Source organism: Physcomitrium patens, chromosome 25 (assembly GCF_059467195.1).
Source record: "Physcomitrium patens ecotype Gransden chromosome 25, ASM5946719v1, whole genome shotgun sequence".
Classification (NCBI taxonomy): domain Eukaryota; kingdom Viridiplantae; phylum Streptophyta; class Bryopsida; order Funariales; family Funariaceae; genus Physcomitrium; species Physcomitrium patens.
In genome coordinates, this window is record NC_143434.1 from 12,656,819 (window position 1) to 12,677,013 (window position 20,195).

General features: G+C 32.0%; 1 long non-coding RNA gene across 1 annotated transcript; it reads right to left on the bottom strand.

The window, feature by feature from the left end:
- Window positions 1-17,269: 17,269 nt before the first annotated feature.
- Window positions 17,270-19,791, bottom strand: LOC149986315 (uncharacterized). The gene is made up of 2 exons (XR_016500813.1): window positions 19,348-19,791; window positions 17,270-18,964 (listed from the first exon to the last, which is right to left on the bottom strand). It is a non-coding gene; the product is annotated as an uncharacterized LOC149986315 (long non-coding RNA).
- Window positions 19,792-20,195: the final 404 nt, after the last annotated feature.

Consider the following 20,195-nt stretch of genomic DNA (forward strand, 5'->3'; position numbering starts at 1 on the left):
ATTGAGCATCATTTTCTTTACTTCATATTATAATCCATAGAAAAATTGGTTGATGAATGTTGCATCATCCCACTTGATCTCGATTACTAATTATCAAAATTGTGAAGTGTATAATATCACTAATCAATTGTCTTATCGCAAGATACAAATCTTTTTGGTTATAACATGGATTATATCATGTTCTCCATACATAGATTGAAACTCTATTAACAATGCTTTTAAATTATCCAATATTGAATCACATTGTTCAAGAAATGATGAAAACTATGATAAAGCAAAATATAAAAGTAATATTCTAATAAACTTGATATATGATTCTTGAGTTGTAAAACTTTGAGGTTGTAATTCAATAACCAATTCTACCTGATTGATGAATCCTCAAAACTTAGATCTTGTGCCATCAAACTTCTCAAGCAATCTAATTTTTGGTTCCTTGAAACTTGAACAATGTTCTGTTGTAGGAGTAGTAGTATTGCTTAGTGTAGATGTTGAAGCAACTCCATACACATCTATATTTTCATTGTTTCATAATCTTATTGCTCCTTGTGGTAGTAAATTGAGTTAATGTATTATAAGCATTAATTCTCTCATTTGATCTTGAATTTAAGCCATTGCACTCTTCATTTTAGCAAGCTTTGTCATGCTAACACAATAAAAAGAAAGGTGTCTATTCTCATAGAATACAATACTCAAGAATCAAGAAACAAAAAATTAGAAATAATATCAGTTTAAAAGAGGATTATTTGTAACTTCTAATATACTTATGTCTTATCAAGAGAAAGAAGTAATCTACTCTTAATCAACAAAAGACAAAGCTCAAATATTATATTTATATTCTTGTCAATATGTCAAGGACACAAATTGAAAGAAGATACATAAACTCATAGAATCTATGTCAAAAGAAAAGTGACTAAATAGAAGAAAGTATGTATATTCAAAGAAGAATTGGAACGGCTATTGTCAAAGACTAGAAAACATAAGACTCTTGAAACTAGACTAAAAGCAAGAAAGGAGTTGACAAGAATGAGAAAGGCCTCAATCTTACCTCTATATATACTATTTAACTAAGAAATATGTGGCGACATATTATAGGATCTCTAATATGCATCCAACTTGTAGAACACATGTCTAATTTACAAGACAAATTTCTTACGTATACGCCATGTGTCCAACTTGTACCAAAAGTGGTCAACATGCCAACATGTGGCCTCCTTGTTGGCCAAGTTTTAAACCTATCAATCACCTATAAACATATATAAAGACAAAGCAGTGTCTATAAGTTTCTAGGAAGCTTCTAACAAGATATTATCATATTTATCTACTTTGTGTCACGGCCAGAATCATGTAAGCTAATAATTACATATAGAAATAGGTAGAAGTAAGTAAAAGTAGATAAAAATAAGTTAATTCTATAATATTTAATATAGAAGCTTCCTAGAAACTTCTTAGACGCTGCTTTGACTTCATAGGTGTCTTTAATTGACTTTTTGGATTAGAAACGTGGTCAACAAGTTGGCCATGTGCCACACATGTTGTTAGCTTAAAGATCAAGCTAACTATGTGGCCCACACGTAGAAAAACTTACCTTGTAAGTCAAGGCATGTGTCCTACAAAGTCAACACATATTGGAGGTCCTATAGAACATCGCCACGTAGCCCCTAATTAGATAGTATATATAGAGACAAGAGTGAAGGCTTCTTCACTCTTGTCAATTCCTTTCTTGCTTCTAGTCCAGGTTCAAGAGTCTTTAGTTTCTTGTCTTGTGGCAATAGCTATTCTAGTTTCCTTTTAATATACCTACTTGTTTATATTTTGACTTATTATATCGAGATAGCCTTTTGTGTATATTTTCCCTCATCGAGTCTTTGTCCTTGACAGATTGACAAGAGTATACTTACAATATCAGAGCTTTGTTTTTCTTGAATGAGAGTGGATTACCCCTTTCTCTTGACAAGACATAAGTATATTAGAAGTTTGCGGATTATCCACTTCTAAACTGATATTGTTCTTAGTATCTTCTTTGTTATTAAGTCTTTCTTTTCTTTTGTCTTGAGCAGTATCAAACAAATTTTTCTTCTTAGTATCATTATGGCAGAGCTTGTTGAAATGAAGAGTGCAATGGTTCAAATGCAAGAGCAAATGAGGGAGTTAATGCTTGCGATGCATCAACTCAATTCACCAACACATGAAAGAACAAGAATAGCAGAAAGTGGAGATATAAAGATGATCGGAGCTACTTCAACATCTACAATAAATCACGTTCCTTTTCCAACTGTACAAAATCCTGTAAGCAATAGAGAACCAAGAATTGCCTTACCCGAGAAATTTGATGGTACGAGATCTAAGTTTCGAGGGTTCATCAATCAAGTACAATTGGCAATTGAACTTCAACCGCAAAGCTATCCAACTCTAGGATCACAAGTCAGGTTTATTGGCATTCTACTTTCTGGTTCTACATTATCGTGGTTTTCGTCTTTTCTTGAACAACAAAATCTAATATTGGACAATTTGGAAGCTTTTTTGGCAGAGTTTTGATCTATGTATGGTGAACATGATACAACTCGTGTTGCAACAAATAAGATCCGAATTCTGCGACAAAGAAATCGCTCAATAACAGTGTATGCTTCACAATTTCGACAACTTACAATTGACATCAAGTGGGATGATGCTGCACTCATCAGTCAATTTCTTTATGGATTGCAATACGAAGTAAAGAAATTGATGCTCAACTTACCTGATCCTCAAACTTTGAATCAAGCAATCAATTTTGCGGTAAAATGTGATAATCGACTTTTCGAATTTCGATCCGAGAATCATTCACGGGAACCTCAACGTTATTACTCAATGGGAACATCAACATCTTTGCCAAACGTACATTCGGGAGTAGAAGACATGCAAATTGATGCGGTACGTTTTAAACCCCTAACTGAGTAAGAAAAGATTCGTCGTCGTCAAGAAGGATTATATTTATATTGTGGAGAACCTAAGCACACTGCTCAACATTGTCCAAAGAAACGACGCAACTATAAAATGAGGGGTACGACGGTCAAAGAAAACAACATGTTGGAAAACGGATTCGTCCAGCTACAATAGGGACCATGCAGCTGGAACCTTGTACAATTCCTAATGAAGGTCCTATCCTCTCCTCAGAACCCTCTCTTTATTTTATAATAGACTTATATTTAGGACCTAAGAATTACAAAGCCTCTGCTTTATTAGATTCGGGAGCCTCAGCATGTTTTTTAGATGAACAATTTGTTAAAAGTCGTAAAATATCTTTTGTACAGAAACCTAAACCAGTACATGTAGAAGTCATAGATGGTCGTCCCTTGTCTTCTGGAGATGTCACTCATGAAACTCATCCTATAAAAGTAACAATAGACGGTCATGATAGCTACATAGCTTTTAACATAATTAAATCCCCGTCCAATCCAGTTATTTTAGGTTTATCCTGGCTAGAAAAATATAATCCTCGAATAGATTGGAATTCACGTAAACTTGACTTTTCCTAGAGCATTATTAATAGTTCTACCAACCAAGTAAAAAATTATAAGTCTAGTATAAGAAAACCCATACTGATAGGTGCAAAAGCATTTATATACGCAGCAAAAGAAGGATCAACTTTTGCTATTTATGCTGCACCTATTTCTGAAAATGTAAAGACTTCAAGTGGCATTCCAAGTCAATATCAGGAGTATCAAGACGTTTTTGAGAAAAAGAATGCAGATATTCTTCCTGAGCATCGCCCATATGATTGTTCAATCGACCTCAAGGAAGGAACTCAGCCACCATTTGGACCAATTTACAGTTTATCGCAAGATGAGATGGCTGAACTCAAGACATATATTGACGAGAATTTAGCGAAGAATTTCATACGCCATTCAAAATCTCCAGCAGGAGCTCCAATTCTATTCGTAAAGAAAAAAGATGGATCTTTGCGAATGTGTATTGACTATCGAGGACTCAACAAGATCACAATCAAGAACAGGTATCCATTACCTTTGATATCAGGACTCCTTGACTAGTTGAATCAAGCTAAGATCTATACAAAAATAGATCTAAGAGGAGCATATAATCTAGTACGGATCAAAGAAGGAGATGAATGGAAGACTGCATCTCGAACCAGGTATGGACATTTCGAATATAATGTCATGCCCTTTGGACTCACGAATGCACCAGCTACTTTTCAACATCTCATGAATGATGTATTTCGTGAATTTTTAGATAATTTTGTCGTCTGCTATCTAGACGATATCCTGATCTATTCTAAGAACGTCGAAGAACATGAAATACATGTTCGTCAAGTATTACAAAAACTTAGAGATGCAGGATTGTACGCCAAGATGGAAAAGTGTGTATTTCACACTACTCAAGTTGACTTTTTAGGATACATCATTTCAAATGATGGTCTCATGATGGATTCTAAGAAAGTCCAAACAATCATGGATTGGAAGATTCCAAAGACAGTAAGAGATGTCCAATGTTTCTTGAGATTTGTCAATTACTATCGGATCTTCATCAAAGATTTCTCACGAGTTGCAGCTCCACTTACACGCTTGACTAGTAAAGATAAATTCCAATGGAATCAAGAAGCGAAAGCAGCATTTGAAGCCTTAAAGACATCGTTTGTCTCTGCACCAGTCTTATATCGTATTGACTTTTCCAAGGCATTTTTTATGGAAACATATGCATCAGATTTTGCCTTGGGTGCAGTTTTATCACAAATGGGATCAGATGACAAACTTCATCCGATAGCTTTTCATTCAAGAAAATTCTCAGCAGTCAAGATCAATTATGAGATCCACGATAAAAAACTTCTTGCGATCGTGGATTCCTTTCAAGAATGGCATCATTATCTAGAAGGTGCTTCTAGTCCAGTCACTATGTATACAGATCACAAGAACCTCGAGTATTTCATGTCAGCATGCGTATTGAATCGTCGTCAAGCTCGTTGAAGTATGTCTTTGTCAAGATTCGAGTTCATTATCACTTATCGGCCAGGAAAACAACAAGGTTTGTCCGATGCCCTATCTAGACGTTCTTATTTTGCACCAAAAGAAGGAGATGCAGCTTTTGAGCAACAAAGAACGGTCCTCTTGAAACTGGAGCAATTTCATCTCCGAGCAATGAAATCAACATTGACTGTTGATTCAACTTTTCTCAAGCAAATCCAATCCAGTATGTCCTCAGACCCTCTTGTTCATGATATCAAAAATAATTCTTTGAAGTGTCATGATCCTTCTAAGTTCGAGTTCAAGAATAATCTATTATATTTTGAAGGACGCCTATATGTTCCAGAAGGAGAAGCACGTTTACGTGTTCTTCAAGCACGTCATGACTTTCCAGCAGCAGGGCACTTTGGATATAATAAGACTTTGGAACTCATATCAAGAGATTTTTGGTGGCGACAAATGTGGAAGTCAGACAAAGACTTTGTACAATCATGTGATATTTGTTCAAGATCAAAAATTCCTCGTCATCGACCTTACGGACTTCTTCAGCCATTACCTATACCAGAGCAACCATGGTCTTCTGTTTCTATGGATTTCATTACAGATCTTCCAAGCTCAAGATCTTACGATTCTATATTTGTGATAGTAGATCGTTTCACCAAGATGGCACATTTTGTGCCATATACAAAATCTATCACAAGTGAAGAAATAGCTAAGCTTTTCATTGATAATATCTATCGCTATCATGGATTATCTAAAGATATCATATCGGATAGGGGAACTCAATTTGTGTCAAGATTTTGGAGGACCCTTTTCAAGATTTTAAAAGTGGACATAAAGCTATCTTTGGCTTTCCATCCTCAAACTGATGGACAAACAGAGTGCGTAAACCAAGTCTTGGAGCAATATTTAAGGTGTACTATCAACTACCAACAAGATGATTGGACAACCCTTCTGCCATTGGCAGAGTTTGCTTATAATAATACGGTACATTCTTCTACGCAACAAACACCTTTCTTTGCCAATTATGGCTATCATCCACGACTTGATACTTTTGATTTTTTAAAAGTTGATAATCCTGCAGCAGAAGATATGGCAAATCGATTGTCAGAGTTACATGCAATAATGAAGACGCAATTGAAGGAAGCTCAAGGACGACAAAAGATAAACGCAGATCTATATCGTAAGGAGCAACCACAACTCAACGTGGGTGATAAGGTATGGCTACTTCGTCGCAATATCAAGACTACTCGACCTTGTGACAAGTTGGACTATCGTAGGCTTGGCCCCTTTTCTGTTTCTGAACAGATCAACCCAGTTGCATATCGGTTACATCTACCAGAGTCAATGAAGATCCATCCTGTATTCCACGTGTCTCTTCTTGAACCATATAAGACAGTGGATACACAAGGAAGAAGACAAATGCCACCGCCTCCTACAGAAGTAGATAATAATGAAGAATTTGAGGTGGAAGAGATATTAGACTCAAGGCGGCACCAAAATAAGCTGGAATATCTTGTTCATTGGCGCGGATATGATATTAGTGAACGCACATGGGAGCCATCCAGGAATCTAGCAAATGCATCAGCTAAAGTCAAAGATTTTCATCAACGACATCCATCAAAACCAAGATGAAAATCTCTCTTATAAAAGAGACAAGATTGAGGCAAGATAACATTCAATTTCCTATCCTTGTTTGTAATTTCTTTGCATTTGTGACACTAATTAGATGGAGAGCCAACAACCAGTGGATTCAACTCAAGAACCTTCGTTTGCTGACCTGCCGGACAAGACATTACGATTGTTACAACCTTCAAGATGACGCAATCGAGATGAAGATCTTCAAGAACGACATATTCTTCCTCGAATAGATGGTGAGATACAACGCGTTTGGTATCACGATTTGGGAAGGGACTCCCGATGTTTGGTGATTTTGCTAGAGGTAGGAACAACTCCTGATGGTGTTCCAAATATTCTATTCGAAGGAAGTTACGAAGGCCTCAACAATGATCAAATAACTGGGTGGTCTTCCCGCCCTGGTATGGGACACTACCGATGGTTGAGAGGCCCTATCAATCATCTTCGAAGAGAACAGAAATCAGAGTATGTGGCGAATACAATTCGTCGCATCATAGATTTTCTCAACATATGATGACCACTCCTCGTGGAACTCGTCTCTAAAAAGGGGGGTAATGTCACGGCCATAATCATGTAAGCTAATAATTACATATAGAAATAGGTAGAAGTAAGTAAAAGTAGATAAAAATAAGTTAATTCTATAATATTTAATATAGAAGCTTCCTAGAAACTTCTTAGACGCTGCTTTGACTTCATAGGTGTCTTTAATTGACTTTTTGGATTAGAAAGGTGGTCAACAAGTTGGCCATGTGCCACACATGTTGTTAGCTTAAAGATCAAGCTAACTATGTGGCCCACACGTAGAAAAACTTACCTTGTAAGTCAAGGCATGTGTCCTACAAAGTCAACACATATTGGAGGTCCTATAGAACATCGCCACGTAGCCCCTAATTAGATAGTATATATAGAGACAAGAGTGAAGGCTTCTTCACTCTTGTCAATTCCTTTCTTGCTTCTAGTCCAGGTTCAAGAGTCTTTAGTTTCTTGTCTTGTGGCAATAGCTATTCTAGTTTCCTTTTAATATACCTACTTGTTTATATTTTGACTTATTATATCGAGATAGCCTTTTTGTGTATATTTTCCCTCATCAAGTCTTTGTCCTTGATGCTTTGACTTATTTCTACCTATTTTTATTATCTCTATAATTATCAAAATAAATATTTATGTTTGTGACAAATTATAAATTCATTTCAAGAATAGCATCATTATCTATAAAGTTCCTTGAGTCTAATCTTAGTACATATATATCATAAGAACCATAAGTACTTCATGTCAATATGTTTAGAATTATTGCTAAGTTTTTTGAAGCATGTCTTTATCAAGATTTGATTTGAAGATCACTCATCAATTCAAAAAATAATAAGGTTTATCAGACATTCTTTTTAAATGTTCTTATCTTACACCAAAAGAAGGAAACATAGCTATTGATGAATAAAGAATAATTTTCTTGAAGCCAAAGCATTTTCATCTTTGAGCAATAAAATCAACATTGATTGTTGATTCAACCTTAATCAAGTAAATTCAATCAAGAATGTCCTTTGATCTTCTTATTCATGATATCAAGAATAATTCTTTTAACCCTTATGATACTTCATAGACATTGCTTTGACTTTACATGTCTTAATAATTAATTAATAGGCTACAAATTTAGTCAAAAAAATAGCAATATATCACACATCTTAGTAGCTTGTGGAATAATCTAATTATGTGGCCTACATATAGATTTTACCTATCTTTATTAGTAATCATCTTAGATGACTTGGAATTCAAAATTTTATTAAAAAATACATAAGAATTCAAATACATTAATCTATAATTTAAAAATATTAAAAAAATATAATTAATTTTTTTTAAATAATTATCTATTATTATATAATTTTTATGAAAATTTACATCTCTATGTACAAAAATAAGACTAAAACTTTGATACTACATATTACACTCTTTTATGAATTTCTATGATATGCAAAAGTCAATACTTTTATCTTTACATGATTAATTAAATTTGTTAAATGTATATTCTTTCATGATTATAAATCTTAAACATATTAAATTTTAACAAAATAATTTTATATAGTTATTTTAGATTCACTGAATATTATCAATAATTTTATTTTTTCTTCTTTATACTTCTTTAAATATTATTTTAATAATAATCTACAAATAAAATAAAATAAAATATAATCAGTATAGTATTCTCAACTTTAAAGCAATATTGTAAAAATTTGATTAATCCATATATTCTTGCATTTCATTCTTAATTAATATAATTCTATTGTTATATGGATTATGCATACAAAACTAATATTTTTTTGGACATATATAATCTAAGCAATCAGAACCAAGGCTCCATAAATCTCAAAATTCATCACTCTTAGTTGTGAAAATACAAAACATTTCAATACTTCTATTAAAATAAGTAAATTTAGCTGATTATAGTCTTGATTAAATATTTTGTTTAATTTTTAACTATTTTAAGAAATATAAGATCTTTATCATTATAAAATTCAATCTTTAATTTTTTAAAAATTGAGATTCATTAATTGATCTAAATTTTCTTGTATTTATGTATTTAATTTTTTTTTTTTTACCTTTCACAAATAATGCTTCAAAAAAAAAAAAAAAAAAAAAAAAAAAAAAACTTCATTATTAAGTTTCTTTCTCATTTTTTTAGATAAAAGAAACAAAATAATATCTTCTAGCCTTGTAATATTCATTTTTCTTTAATAAAGTAATAGCCAAATGCTCAATTAATGCAAACAACCAAGTTATTAGCAAAAAGAAATAATTTAGTATACTAATTTTAAATTAATATTTACCAACATATAGAAGGTCTCGCTGAAGATATTCAAGTGATTTAATAAAATAGTGTATTCTATTATGAGAAGAATGTGCAATAGTTCTTTATATTTTTTTTTATTCATCAATAAATATATTATGCAAAAACTATTGAACTTTCTTTATAATTTAGATGCTAAACAACAAATTTGCAATACTTCATTAATAAGACTCAGTTTTGTTCATTTGCTATTCTTATGCTAATTTCTTTCCACTCTTTTTTAGTCTTATTTTTATTTTTTTCTTATAAACGTTTTTAAAATTATTTTTCAACCAAAAAATACTTTTTTAGTTTTAATAATCTAAATATAATAAATAAAAATTCAAATTTCTTTGCCTCAAATTTAATATTAATGAATTTTATGTTGAAAATTGATTATTAGCTTTAGAATAAAATTTGAAAACTTTAAATTCTTCTAAAACTAGAGATTATTGTGATGATTATTTCAAAACTATCTTTAAGATTTTGTAGTATAATAGTTTAAATTTGGACATTACATAATTCTTCTATCATTAATAATAATATTTCCAAAGTTATAGTGATATTTTTAAATCCATGAGTTGAATTAGAACGGTCATAGTTTTATATAAATAAATATTCTCTTTAATGTATCAATTCTACAATACAAAAAATTTTAAAATAAAATCAAATAAAAAAAATACAGCCTCAAAAAAGAGGTAATCCTATAATTTTTTTATCTTGTAGAGGATTTATTTTAAAATCTTTAGAATTAAGAGGTAATCTGTAAGTAAAAGATGATTTATAAAAAATATATTTATTAAATAAGATATTTTTTTAAAGGTGGATAAGTTTCAGGTTTTGACATGGTTCCAGTCTTGTATCTTGTCTTGTAAGTTAGTATATTTCTTCTTATATTTATTGATTTCTTAAAGTATTTATGTTTGGATATTTGTAAACCTGTCAAATTTTGTTTTACAATAAACAAGATATTTGTTCAAAGATAGATATTACTTGAGTTGATAAGACTAAAATATCTGTTGTTACAGTTCTTCATATATATATATATATATATATCCATACATACATATTATAGAAATTAGGTCCTATCAAAACTTCTAGTAGAAGTTCTTAAAGCTATAGAACTTCTTGCAAGTATTAAGAAATTTCTACAAATGCTTTACAAGACTAGATAAGATTTTACACAACAATAAGACTTAGAAGATTCTAAAAGTATGCTTATATAAAAAAGATAATATACATATTTTTGGAATCTTAGTAAATTTGAAATTATGCAAAAGTACTTAGATTATATTTAATAATGTATCTTTGAAAATCATTAAAAGAATCTAAATCCATAAATGGTTTTTTTTTCTAACAAAATAATTTATGTAAATCTAATCTTTTAATAACTCTACTATTCCACAATCCTAATTATCTACAAAAGTTTAGGACTCAAGCTATCTCTAAGATCAAGATACCATTCAGAATTGATTTATATTACTTGCCTTATTATATTATATACTTAAAAAGTTACCAAGTATAGTTTTATAGTATCCTACTTAGTATATAAACAAATCCAAATTATCAATTAAAACTTGTCTTAAGACTCTGTTTTATTCCAAATTATTAATTAAAGCTCAACCTTAAGATTCTATTTTATTATTGATTTATAAGTAGAAATTAAATAGAATCTCTAATATATATTTTCTAAAAATCTCAATTTTATAAGGAAGATATGATTGAATTATATGTATATATATATATATATATATATATATGTGCTGACACGGAGTTCAACCACAACTTATATTGTATCAAATAAAATTTTATGGAATTATTAATATTATTAATTTTACTATATATACTAAATTTAAATGAAACTTTATATTCTTGATTTTAAGAGTGCAAATTATTATTTTACAGCTTAAAATTCTAACTCTTTTCAATTTTCAGCCTTACAGCATTTGTGTGGAGGATTGCAATGTGTGTGTGTATATATATATATATATATAAATATATATGCTTCAAAAAGATTCTAATGTGCTTACAATACATAATCAAAAAGTTATCTAAAATTTGATAATATATAATTTGTAATTCTTTTTGTTTTAGAAAGTTATATATATTTAATACTTTTACTCAAAACACAATTGACAAAAACCAATAACATTCTATTTTGTGTAATATTTTCATATATGTATGTATGTATGTATGTATGTACACACACACACATATATACACACATAGATACATATAAGTATTAAATTTAATGTTCTAATGAAGTTCATTCTATGTAAGACGTTATTCTCAATTGATTGATTATTTAATTTTTGATGTTTAAAATAAAATACTTTCAAATTTTTTGTTTTATTTAAAATATATATATTAAAAAAATTAAAAAATTAAAAAATTAAAGACATAATAAACGTACCTTTAAATTGAGCATCCGAGTTTTGAAAATGGCTTTATGGTCTAAGACTTATTCTTTGAAATCAAATTTTTATTTAGTAAAATTGGTTCATTTTTATAGATATATTAGCTATACAAAGAAAAATATCAGAATGGAATGTATATAATTTTCTTTTGATTTTATCTTTTAAATTAATTTTAACTATCATTATTATTATTAAACTTATAATTCATTACATATCAAGTAACAAAAGGAAATCTAAATTCAGTATATATATATATATATATATATATATATGTGTGATAAATTGGTTTCCCATTAAAAAAATTAAGATCATATTTTTCAAAAGATGTCTTTTATGCACCACAAATTGCCCCTTCACAATGGCCACTACACACTCTAATCACCTCCCTCTCACTCTCACCAGCCCCCCCCCAAAATGTTGGCATGGCACAAATTGTAAACATATAATTTCTTTTTCTATCATTCATCTGTTTACTCAGAACATTATCAAAATAGGTAATGCAATGCAATAGAATGGTGCAAGAAAGAGATTCAATAGTAGGGCACCCACCAGAATGTAGTGTGAGGGAGGGAGGAGGGATGTTTGAAGGAGAGGCATCAGAATGGTATGGAATGGATGAGGACCAACCTCTCTCTCCAAAGGGCACTTTCTGGAGCAGCCACTCAACCCTGGAAATCAATCTACAAATACAAACCAGCATGCATGCATGTATATATATCTACATATATAAACATTTTCTCTGTCTCACAGATAGACACACTCTCACACACACTCTTTCTCACTCCTCCTATTACCTGGGAGACCAGGATACAAGGATACCTTGTATCCTGGCCCAAATCCATTCCCCCCCCCCCCCAACTCTGACCTTGCCACAAATAGAATATAGAATATACATATATCCACTCACACTTTTGCCCTCTTGCAGGAATGTCCTCCTCATGGATGTCAACTACGTTCATTCATCCATTCCTCCATCCATCTATCCATCAACCAGAGGACTCTGTGGGCAGCAGGCTCAGGGCCCACTCACTCTCACACCCAGTGCTGCCCTCTCATTGCACAAAAAACATGCCCAACTGCTACTCTGATGTTGCCTACTCTGTACACCCTGGTTACTAGTACAAATATCCTATGCCATATGATACACATAACATCAATTTTTGGTAGTATTTCTTCTTTAATGTCATTCTGTATTTTATTTTCAAAATCTTCTTTATTCTTAGATAAATAGGAACTATTTCCATGCATTTTGTAACAATATTGTGCATGAAATCTGATATGGATTTTTATTCATTAAAAATATTATATAAGTTTTATGACACATTATAAAATGATAAATTCATAATAAAATTTATAATCATAAAAAAATGTAAAATTATTCACTTTATAAATAAGTCCATCTAAAAAGCAATTATAAATTGGTATCAATTTTTATGTATATGAGGTCTAGATTTTTGAATGATTTTAGTTGCTAAAAAAAAATCAATCAAATATAAATAAATATAGAGAATTGCTAACACTGCATTTCCAATTGATATTGCTACACCCCATATGATCTCCACACAACTTAAATTGATTAAATAGTGCACTTCTATGCTTAAGGCATGTTTGGCAGCCCCATATTAATTCCCAATATTGATATTAAAATAAAATAAATATAAAATTATTTTATTATGTTTTTGGCAACTAATAATAATTAAAAAAAACAAAAAAAATTGAATTTTGAATTAAACAGTTTTTTAGGGAAATATATATATATATATATATATTTGAAATATAGCTAGCAACCCTTTCTTTTTTCATGAAATACTCATTATTCCCTCTAAACCACCACCCTTTCTTAAAGCAAAGAAAGATCATGAATTGCTTTTATTGTGCATGTAGGTTTGATTTTGAAGAGAAATATTTATTAGTATGTGAATGCATTATGATTTTTACATGATGATTTTAAGTTCAGATATTCAAATAGTATTTTGGAATCTATCATAGTTTAAATATATTTTTTTATACTTTTTAATTAGTCTTCAAGTTATTTTGAATCATTTGTTCTTGCTAAAAGATTATTCATATCCATCCCTAAACCATAGCTCATTATATCAATAAGAATGAAATTTGTATTTCAACTGTATATTGAATTTACAGTAAAAATTAGGTATTTGTAATAGATAAAACCAAGACAAGATTTTTAAATGAAAAAATAATAATAAAGATCATAAGGCATGATATATTTTTACATAAATCAATCCAAAAAAAATTAAACTAAGAAAAAATACTTTAATTTATAATTTTTTAGATTTATAAATTCAATATATCATGGTATTTACATATTTATATGTTTTTATTAGATTAAAATAGAAGAAAGAGTGGAATCAAATATATATTTTATATATATATATATATATATATATATATATGATCTTACAAATAAATTTTCGTAATATGCCATATACCATAACTTAATACCAATTTTTTCACAACAACACAGTATTTTGAACCAAAATATGTAAACCAGAACACAAAGACTGCCTTTTTGAAGACCTCACGAAAGAACATATGAGTACATAAAAAGAAAAGTTCATGCATAGAGAAAAGAAAATCTTCAAGGAAATAACAATCGAAAGCTTAAAATAACATATCTGAGCTTGGGAACCAAAAACTGAGCCAAAATCAGGCAGATTCTAGTTAAAAGTAAAGCAATTGAAACAATAGTATTGAGGTAGAACCAATGCACTAATAACACTTCCTCCTCCCCTCCCAGCATATTTATCAGATGACATTATCATCTTGCAATGATGATGTCACTCCATCTTCATACATCCAAAATCCTCATTTCTGTCTCACTTCTGTCTGTGTGTTCATGAGGGATACACACAAGGTCACAAGTACCAGGCAACACACACACAAACACACACACACACAGAGTGATGGCAGCCCAGCCCAGCCCATCCAAAGCCATCCACTCACTCACCCACCCACTCACTCACCCCCAGTCAATAGTGGGAGAGAGAGAGAGAGAGAGAGAGTTTGATTTTAGGACATGGCAAAAACAATTAAGGCAGGAGGAAATGGGAGGAGAGGGTCCTTTGTTAATGATAATAGTAATAGTAATATTAACAATATTAATAATAGCCCTCAAGCTCTGCACCTGACTCTCCTGATGCCATTGGATGGTTCCTGCTACTGCCCTCCCTCCTTGTTTCCACACACATTCATTCTTTCTCATGTCTTCCCCCTCTTCCTGTTACTATTGCTTTTAACTGAAAAAAGTAAGTAAAACCTACAAGCAGTCTTTTACTTTATGTATATAATTTTTTAAAGCCTTTTTAGAAATATGCACATGTAATTCAAGTAATATTTGGAGTTTAACTTGTGCCTATTTATTACAAGTCTTCATCAGTTAACATGTATACAAATAAAATGCACATTTAAATAAGTAAACAATTTAATAATAGTAGTTTTGTCATAACAAGAATACAAACCATGTTTGGATTTGACACATATTCAAGTGATATATACATTGGGATGGAAATGAGCTTGTAGGAACAGGTAACAGTTCCTATTACAATGACAATGTTCTCAGTTGTAGGAGTTTGTGTAGGCTATTAGAAACTGCTGTGACACAAGCTTTTAACTTACCACTTAGATTTTTTTTTTTTAATAGAATAAAACCTTCCAAAGCATAAAATGATGTTCTAAAGACAAAGCTTTTCTACAATAAAAATACTTTGAAGAAGGCATTTGTTTCATAAGATGCTTCAATGATAAGAGAGAAGGAAAAATAACATATAAAATATGATGCTTGAAGCAAAACACACAAACAAACAAACAAACAAAAAGCCAACATAATTTTTGATAAGTTGCATATACATATGTGTGTGTGTGTATGTATGTGTGCACACATTAATGAACATCTTAAGCCAATATGTAGCAGTCAACAAGTCATTCTTGCATAAAAGATTCAAATGTCATCCAGTACACTGAACATTTTACCCTAGTAATCAGTGAAATTTTTACTAGATTGAACTGTTTTAGTTTCAATTAGTTGCTCACTATTGATATTTTTACAATATTAAATAATTTAACAAAATTTTATTTTTAATAAATAACAATGATTTATTTAAGAATGCTTATTTTTTCATGCACCGTTAAATACTTGAAAAATCATAAACTTTGTAGCTTCCTCTTATAATTTACTGTTCAATAATTAAATTCCTAAAAGAATATTATCTTTACAATATCGACTCTATGTGTATTCTATTATTTTATTTTATAATGAGAAAACGAAAATAAAATCACAAATATATATATATATATATATATAATTTAATGAATTGAATATATCAATATAAAAATATAAATATAAATTCAATCAATTCAATGGTAGTAATAATGCTTTCAAAACCTGGACTGTGTTTAAGAGCATCAGAATTGTGTAACAGTTCAGCATAAGTGCAGAGGGAATGAGCATGAGACTTAAACATTCTATCCCATGTCATCCATCCATCCATCCATCCATCCATCCATCCATCCGCACTACTACATTTTCATCCTTGAAGTGACATCAAGCTTGAGGATGCTTCTTCAAGTTCTTCTTCAACATGGGTACACCATTCATTCAATCAGCAGCAGGCCATTGAAACACACAGTGTGTCTGTGTGCCTGTCACATATCATCCATCCGCCCATCCATCCGCCCATGAATATGGATGGGTGTGGGAGGAAGAATAGGGGTAGACCAAGTGGTAGCCCCGGGGGGGGTGCTTGCTTGCTTGCGTGGTCTCGGTCCAGGTCCAGGTCCAGGTCCTCCATCCTTCCTTTCTCTTGCTTCCTCCTGGTCTCCCATTGGATCCACTGTTATGGTAACTCTGTGGAATCTGAGCTGGACTGAGGCCCTTACCAGTTCCCACCCACATGCAACACTGCCACCTGCCACATACGAATGAACTACAACAGGGAGCAGGGGTGGTGGTGGAGGGAATGGAAGGAAGGCCCTCAGACTGCCATTCTCTTTCTGCCACACTTGGGGCTTTATTTATTAGCTTTGTCCCCTTCGTCGAAAGGGGGGTTGGTTCTCTGCCCCACTCAAAGAATTTTCATCACAACAACATCCCTGCACCACATTAGATTGCTGATATTGCACATTATGTCTCTTCATGTTCAGCATGGTTTGTAAAATGTTTCTTCTTCATCTTTTATTGCACCCCTATAGAACCATTGAAATTCCTTATTTTAAAATCCACAAACTTTTTCCAATGCAATTACTTAATTATTTACTTTTCAATTTTTGATTCAGTTGAGGAGTTGAACATTTCACAAACAAAGTTAATACAATCCAAGTGCAAATGTATGCATCAACATGGATGTTGCCTTTGCATTCATAAATGATGTATGGAGGCCCTGCATGAATCTGATAACACATCAAGCAATGATCTCAATAGAACCTTAAAAAATCAATGTCTGAATTTCCATACAAGGTGCAACACTTGCATATACTTGTAACGATTTATGGTAATTGTGGAATGGGATCCTCCCCTTCCAGAGACTGTTGCTATTTATTTAGTTCCACATTTAAACAATTCTGGATGATTCTCAAACAATCTTCCACATCTAAATCAGGCTGGCATTGCATCAAGTTTCAACCACTTTTTCCTTTATATATAGGGCAGACCCATTAGGGATCCATGTTATGTGTACATCTGTTTTATATTGAGAATCCCAAAGTGGTCAGATAGATGGATTGAAGCTGTTCTTTTTGTTTTTAGTGGGTGTTCTCCATCTGATGCAAGACTAAATCAATGAACAAGGAATATGAATATAAACATACACACACACATATATATAACAAGAACATCAAAAGCTTACATGATGTGTCCAAAACCACAGGCAGAAAGAAGGTGAATGTTTACACAATAGTAATATCAATGGCTGCTCATATGATAAAAATGCTTGTAATTCTCATTAGCATACAAGAGTACATAGTGATTTCAATGCACTAAGACATGTGTTTCTATTTTATTTTTGAATATGCATATATATGTAGTGTGCACAAGAAATGATTACATTCTTTCATTATTTCATTGCTTTTTTGTAGAATAAATTGTGAGAGTAATGTAATACAAGTAAGTGTTGAAAATAAGCACCTTTATGATAGTGCCTATTTTAGGATTAAGTTCATATTATTTTATTTTTGTATTTCCTTTGATTTGCAGTCCATGTGCTAAACATTACATACTTTTTAGTGGAAGTATCTTCAAAGAATGTTGAAACAAACCATTTTTATTATGAGTGTGACACTCTCCTCTTTCCTTCTTGTTTTCCCTTCCCCTTCGAAGGATCCATGCCAGACGTGTGGAACTCCAAATGGGGGGGGGGTGGGTGGTGTTGGTGTCCAAATTCTGCTGCAATGCTTCCTGTATGTGTGAGGACCTTTTTTCTGTCTTAGTCCTTGTCCACACACATCAACACCACAAGAAAAGGAGGGAAGAGGAGAAGGAGTTCATTGAGTACTTCAAAATTTGACTTCTTTAGGACCTGAGGGTTATGTGACCATCCTCATTCAAATGTACAGCATGCCATCTATTAGTTCCCCACCAGGTACAGAGAGATTCCAAGCATCTTTCTGTAAAACTTATTAAGACTAGTCCCCAGAATGTATACATTCTTCTAAGCCCTTCTTCCAAGAATCTGATCACTCAGACCTTGCTATTCAGCAGGTGGACCAAGATCAGTTTTATTTTTTTTCTTTTTGTTTACCAATTATATTTATGTTGGAGGCTTCAGTAAATATTGAATTCATGCCTTGCATAAGCTGTATGAATATCCTAGGATAATTCAAAATCCATGATCTGAATGAATGGTTTGGTAAGCATTCATGATGACTAAGATCCAACCCCAATTTGTTCACCATGGGCAGAAACTTTCTGATCTAACACTCCCCCTTGCTCCATCTCTCATTCTCCATTTACTGAACTATGGAACTCATGTCTGAAGAGAGGGCTGGCTGTGGGAGAGGTGAGGAGGCCCTCCTCTGCCCTTTTTGGCACTCTGACACACAGTTGTATGTAAGCTTTGGAGAATGCTACACCACTCTTTTTGGTTTCCTGTGGGGAGCAATGAGAAGGTGTAGGGTTCAATCAAAACCTGTCATGGAATAAAAGACACGTTACTTTCTTACTTCTGACATTATGCAACTCCTGCATCATGAGTTTTAGGGGCATTTGAATTAAAATGAGGTACTTCATATATAGAGATATTAGAGAAATAAAAAATAATGATATTACAATCTGTAACAAATTCACACAAAGGAAAAATAACATAAATCAAGAGAAAGGTAATAGTAATAAATATTCTGAAAATGTCCATTGGGATTCCATTTCCAGATATTCTGCTAATAAACATAAAAACAAGGATTTGTATTATAACCATCAGGAAAGAGTCTATTGGAATTGAAGCAAGAGAAGAGGAAGAGAGATTTTTTGGCTGCAGCTAAGCAATCACATGGTGGAGTGGGGTGTTGCATCTACCATATGAAAACAGTTCAGGTCTGTCCCTGAAAGCCTGCCCATGGGGCAAGGCCATATTGGTGGCCTCTTTGTGCAGCTTCTGTACCAAGGAAGGCCAATTATCATAGTATTGAATGATACCACCCATGGGGCATCATCCAATGTCTTGCAATTGCCAGAGTCCCAAGCATACAAGAAGAACATAACATTGTAAAAATATAATGAAGGATGTGTGGCAGAGGTGTAGAAATGTGCAAATGTAAGAGAGAAGAGTGCACATTGTGGCAGAGAGAAAGAGAGAAGAGAGGGAGAGGGGGCTAATGTGAGTGCCATGTGCAATTTGCAGGAGTTGTCAGCCACATGTTCCAAACTTTGCAGCCTCTGAGTGTGAGTTGATTCACTTCAGTCATTTACACCTGCCCAGCACCCCCCCCCCCAAATTTCAAAACTTAATTGCTTTACTTTGCTTTGATTTGCTTTGCTACATTTTTGTACAATGCAACTTCCACTTTGATGTATTTCAACTTCAAAAAGAAGTAAAAATAAAATAGTGCCAAAAATATGTAGCATCCATTTATTTTTTTTGTTATTTTTTCCAACTTATTCAAACCAGGTGTACTTATGCTTTCAAATTCTACATTGATACAACACACAATGGTGGTTTTGTTACAAAGAGGACATTGAAGGTGGCATTTATAAATAACTTCATATTCAAGAGAATTAAAATCATATGTAAAGTTTTGGGCACCACAAAAATAGATTATATTGTGTGCATTTAAATTAAAGCAGAAGTGTCACAATTGTGTGCTATATTAATTTTTTTATTACAATTAACTTAATTAAAAAAATTATAGGATTTTGATTCTATC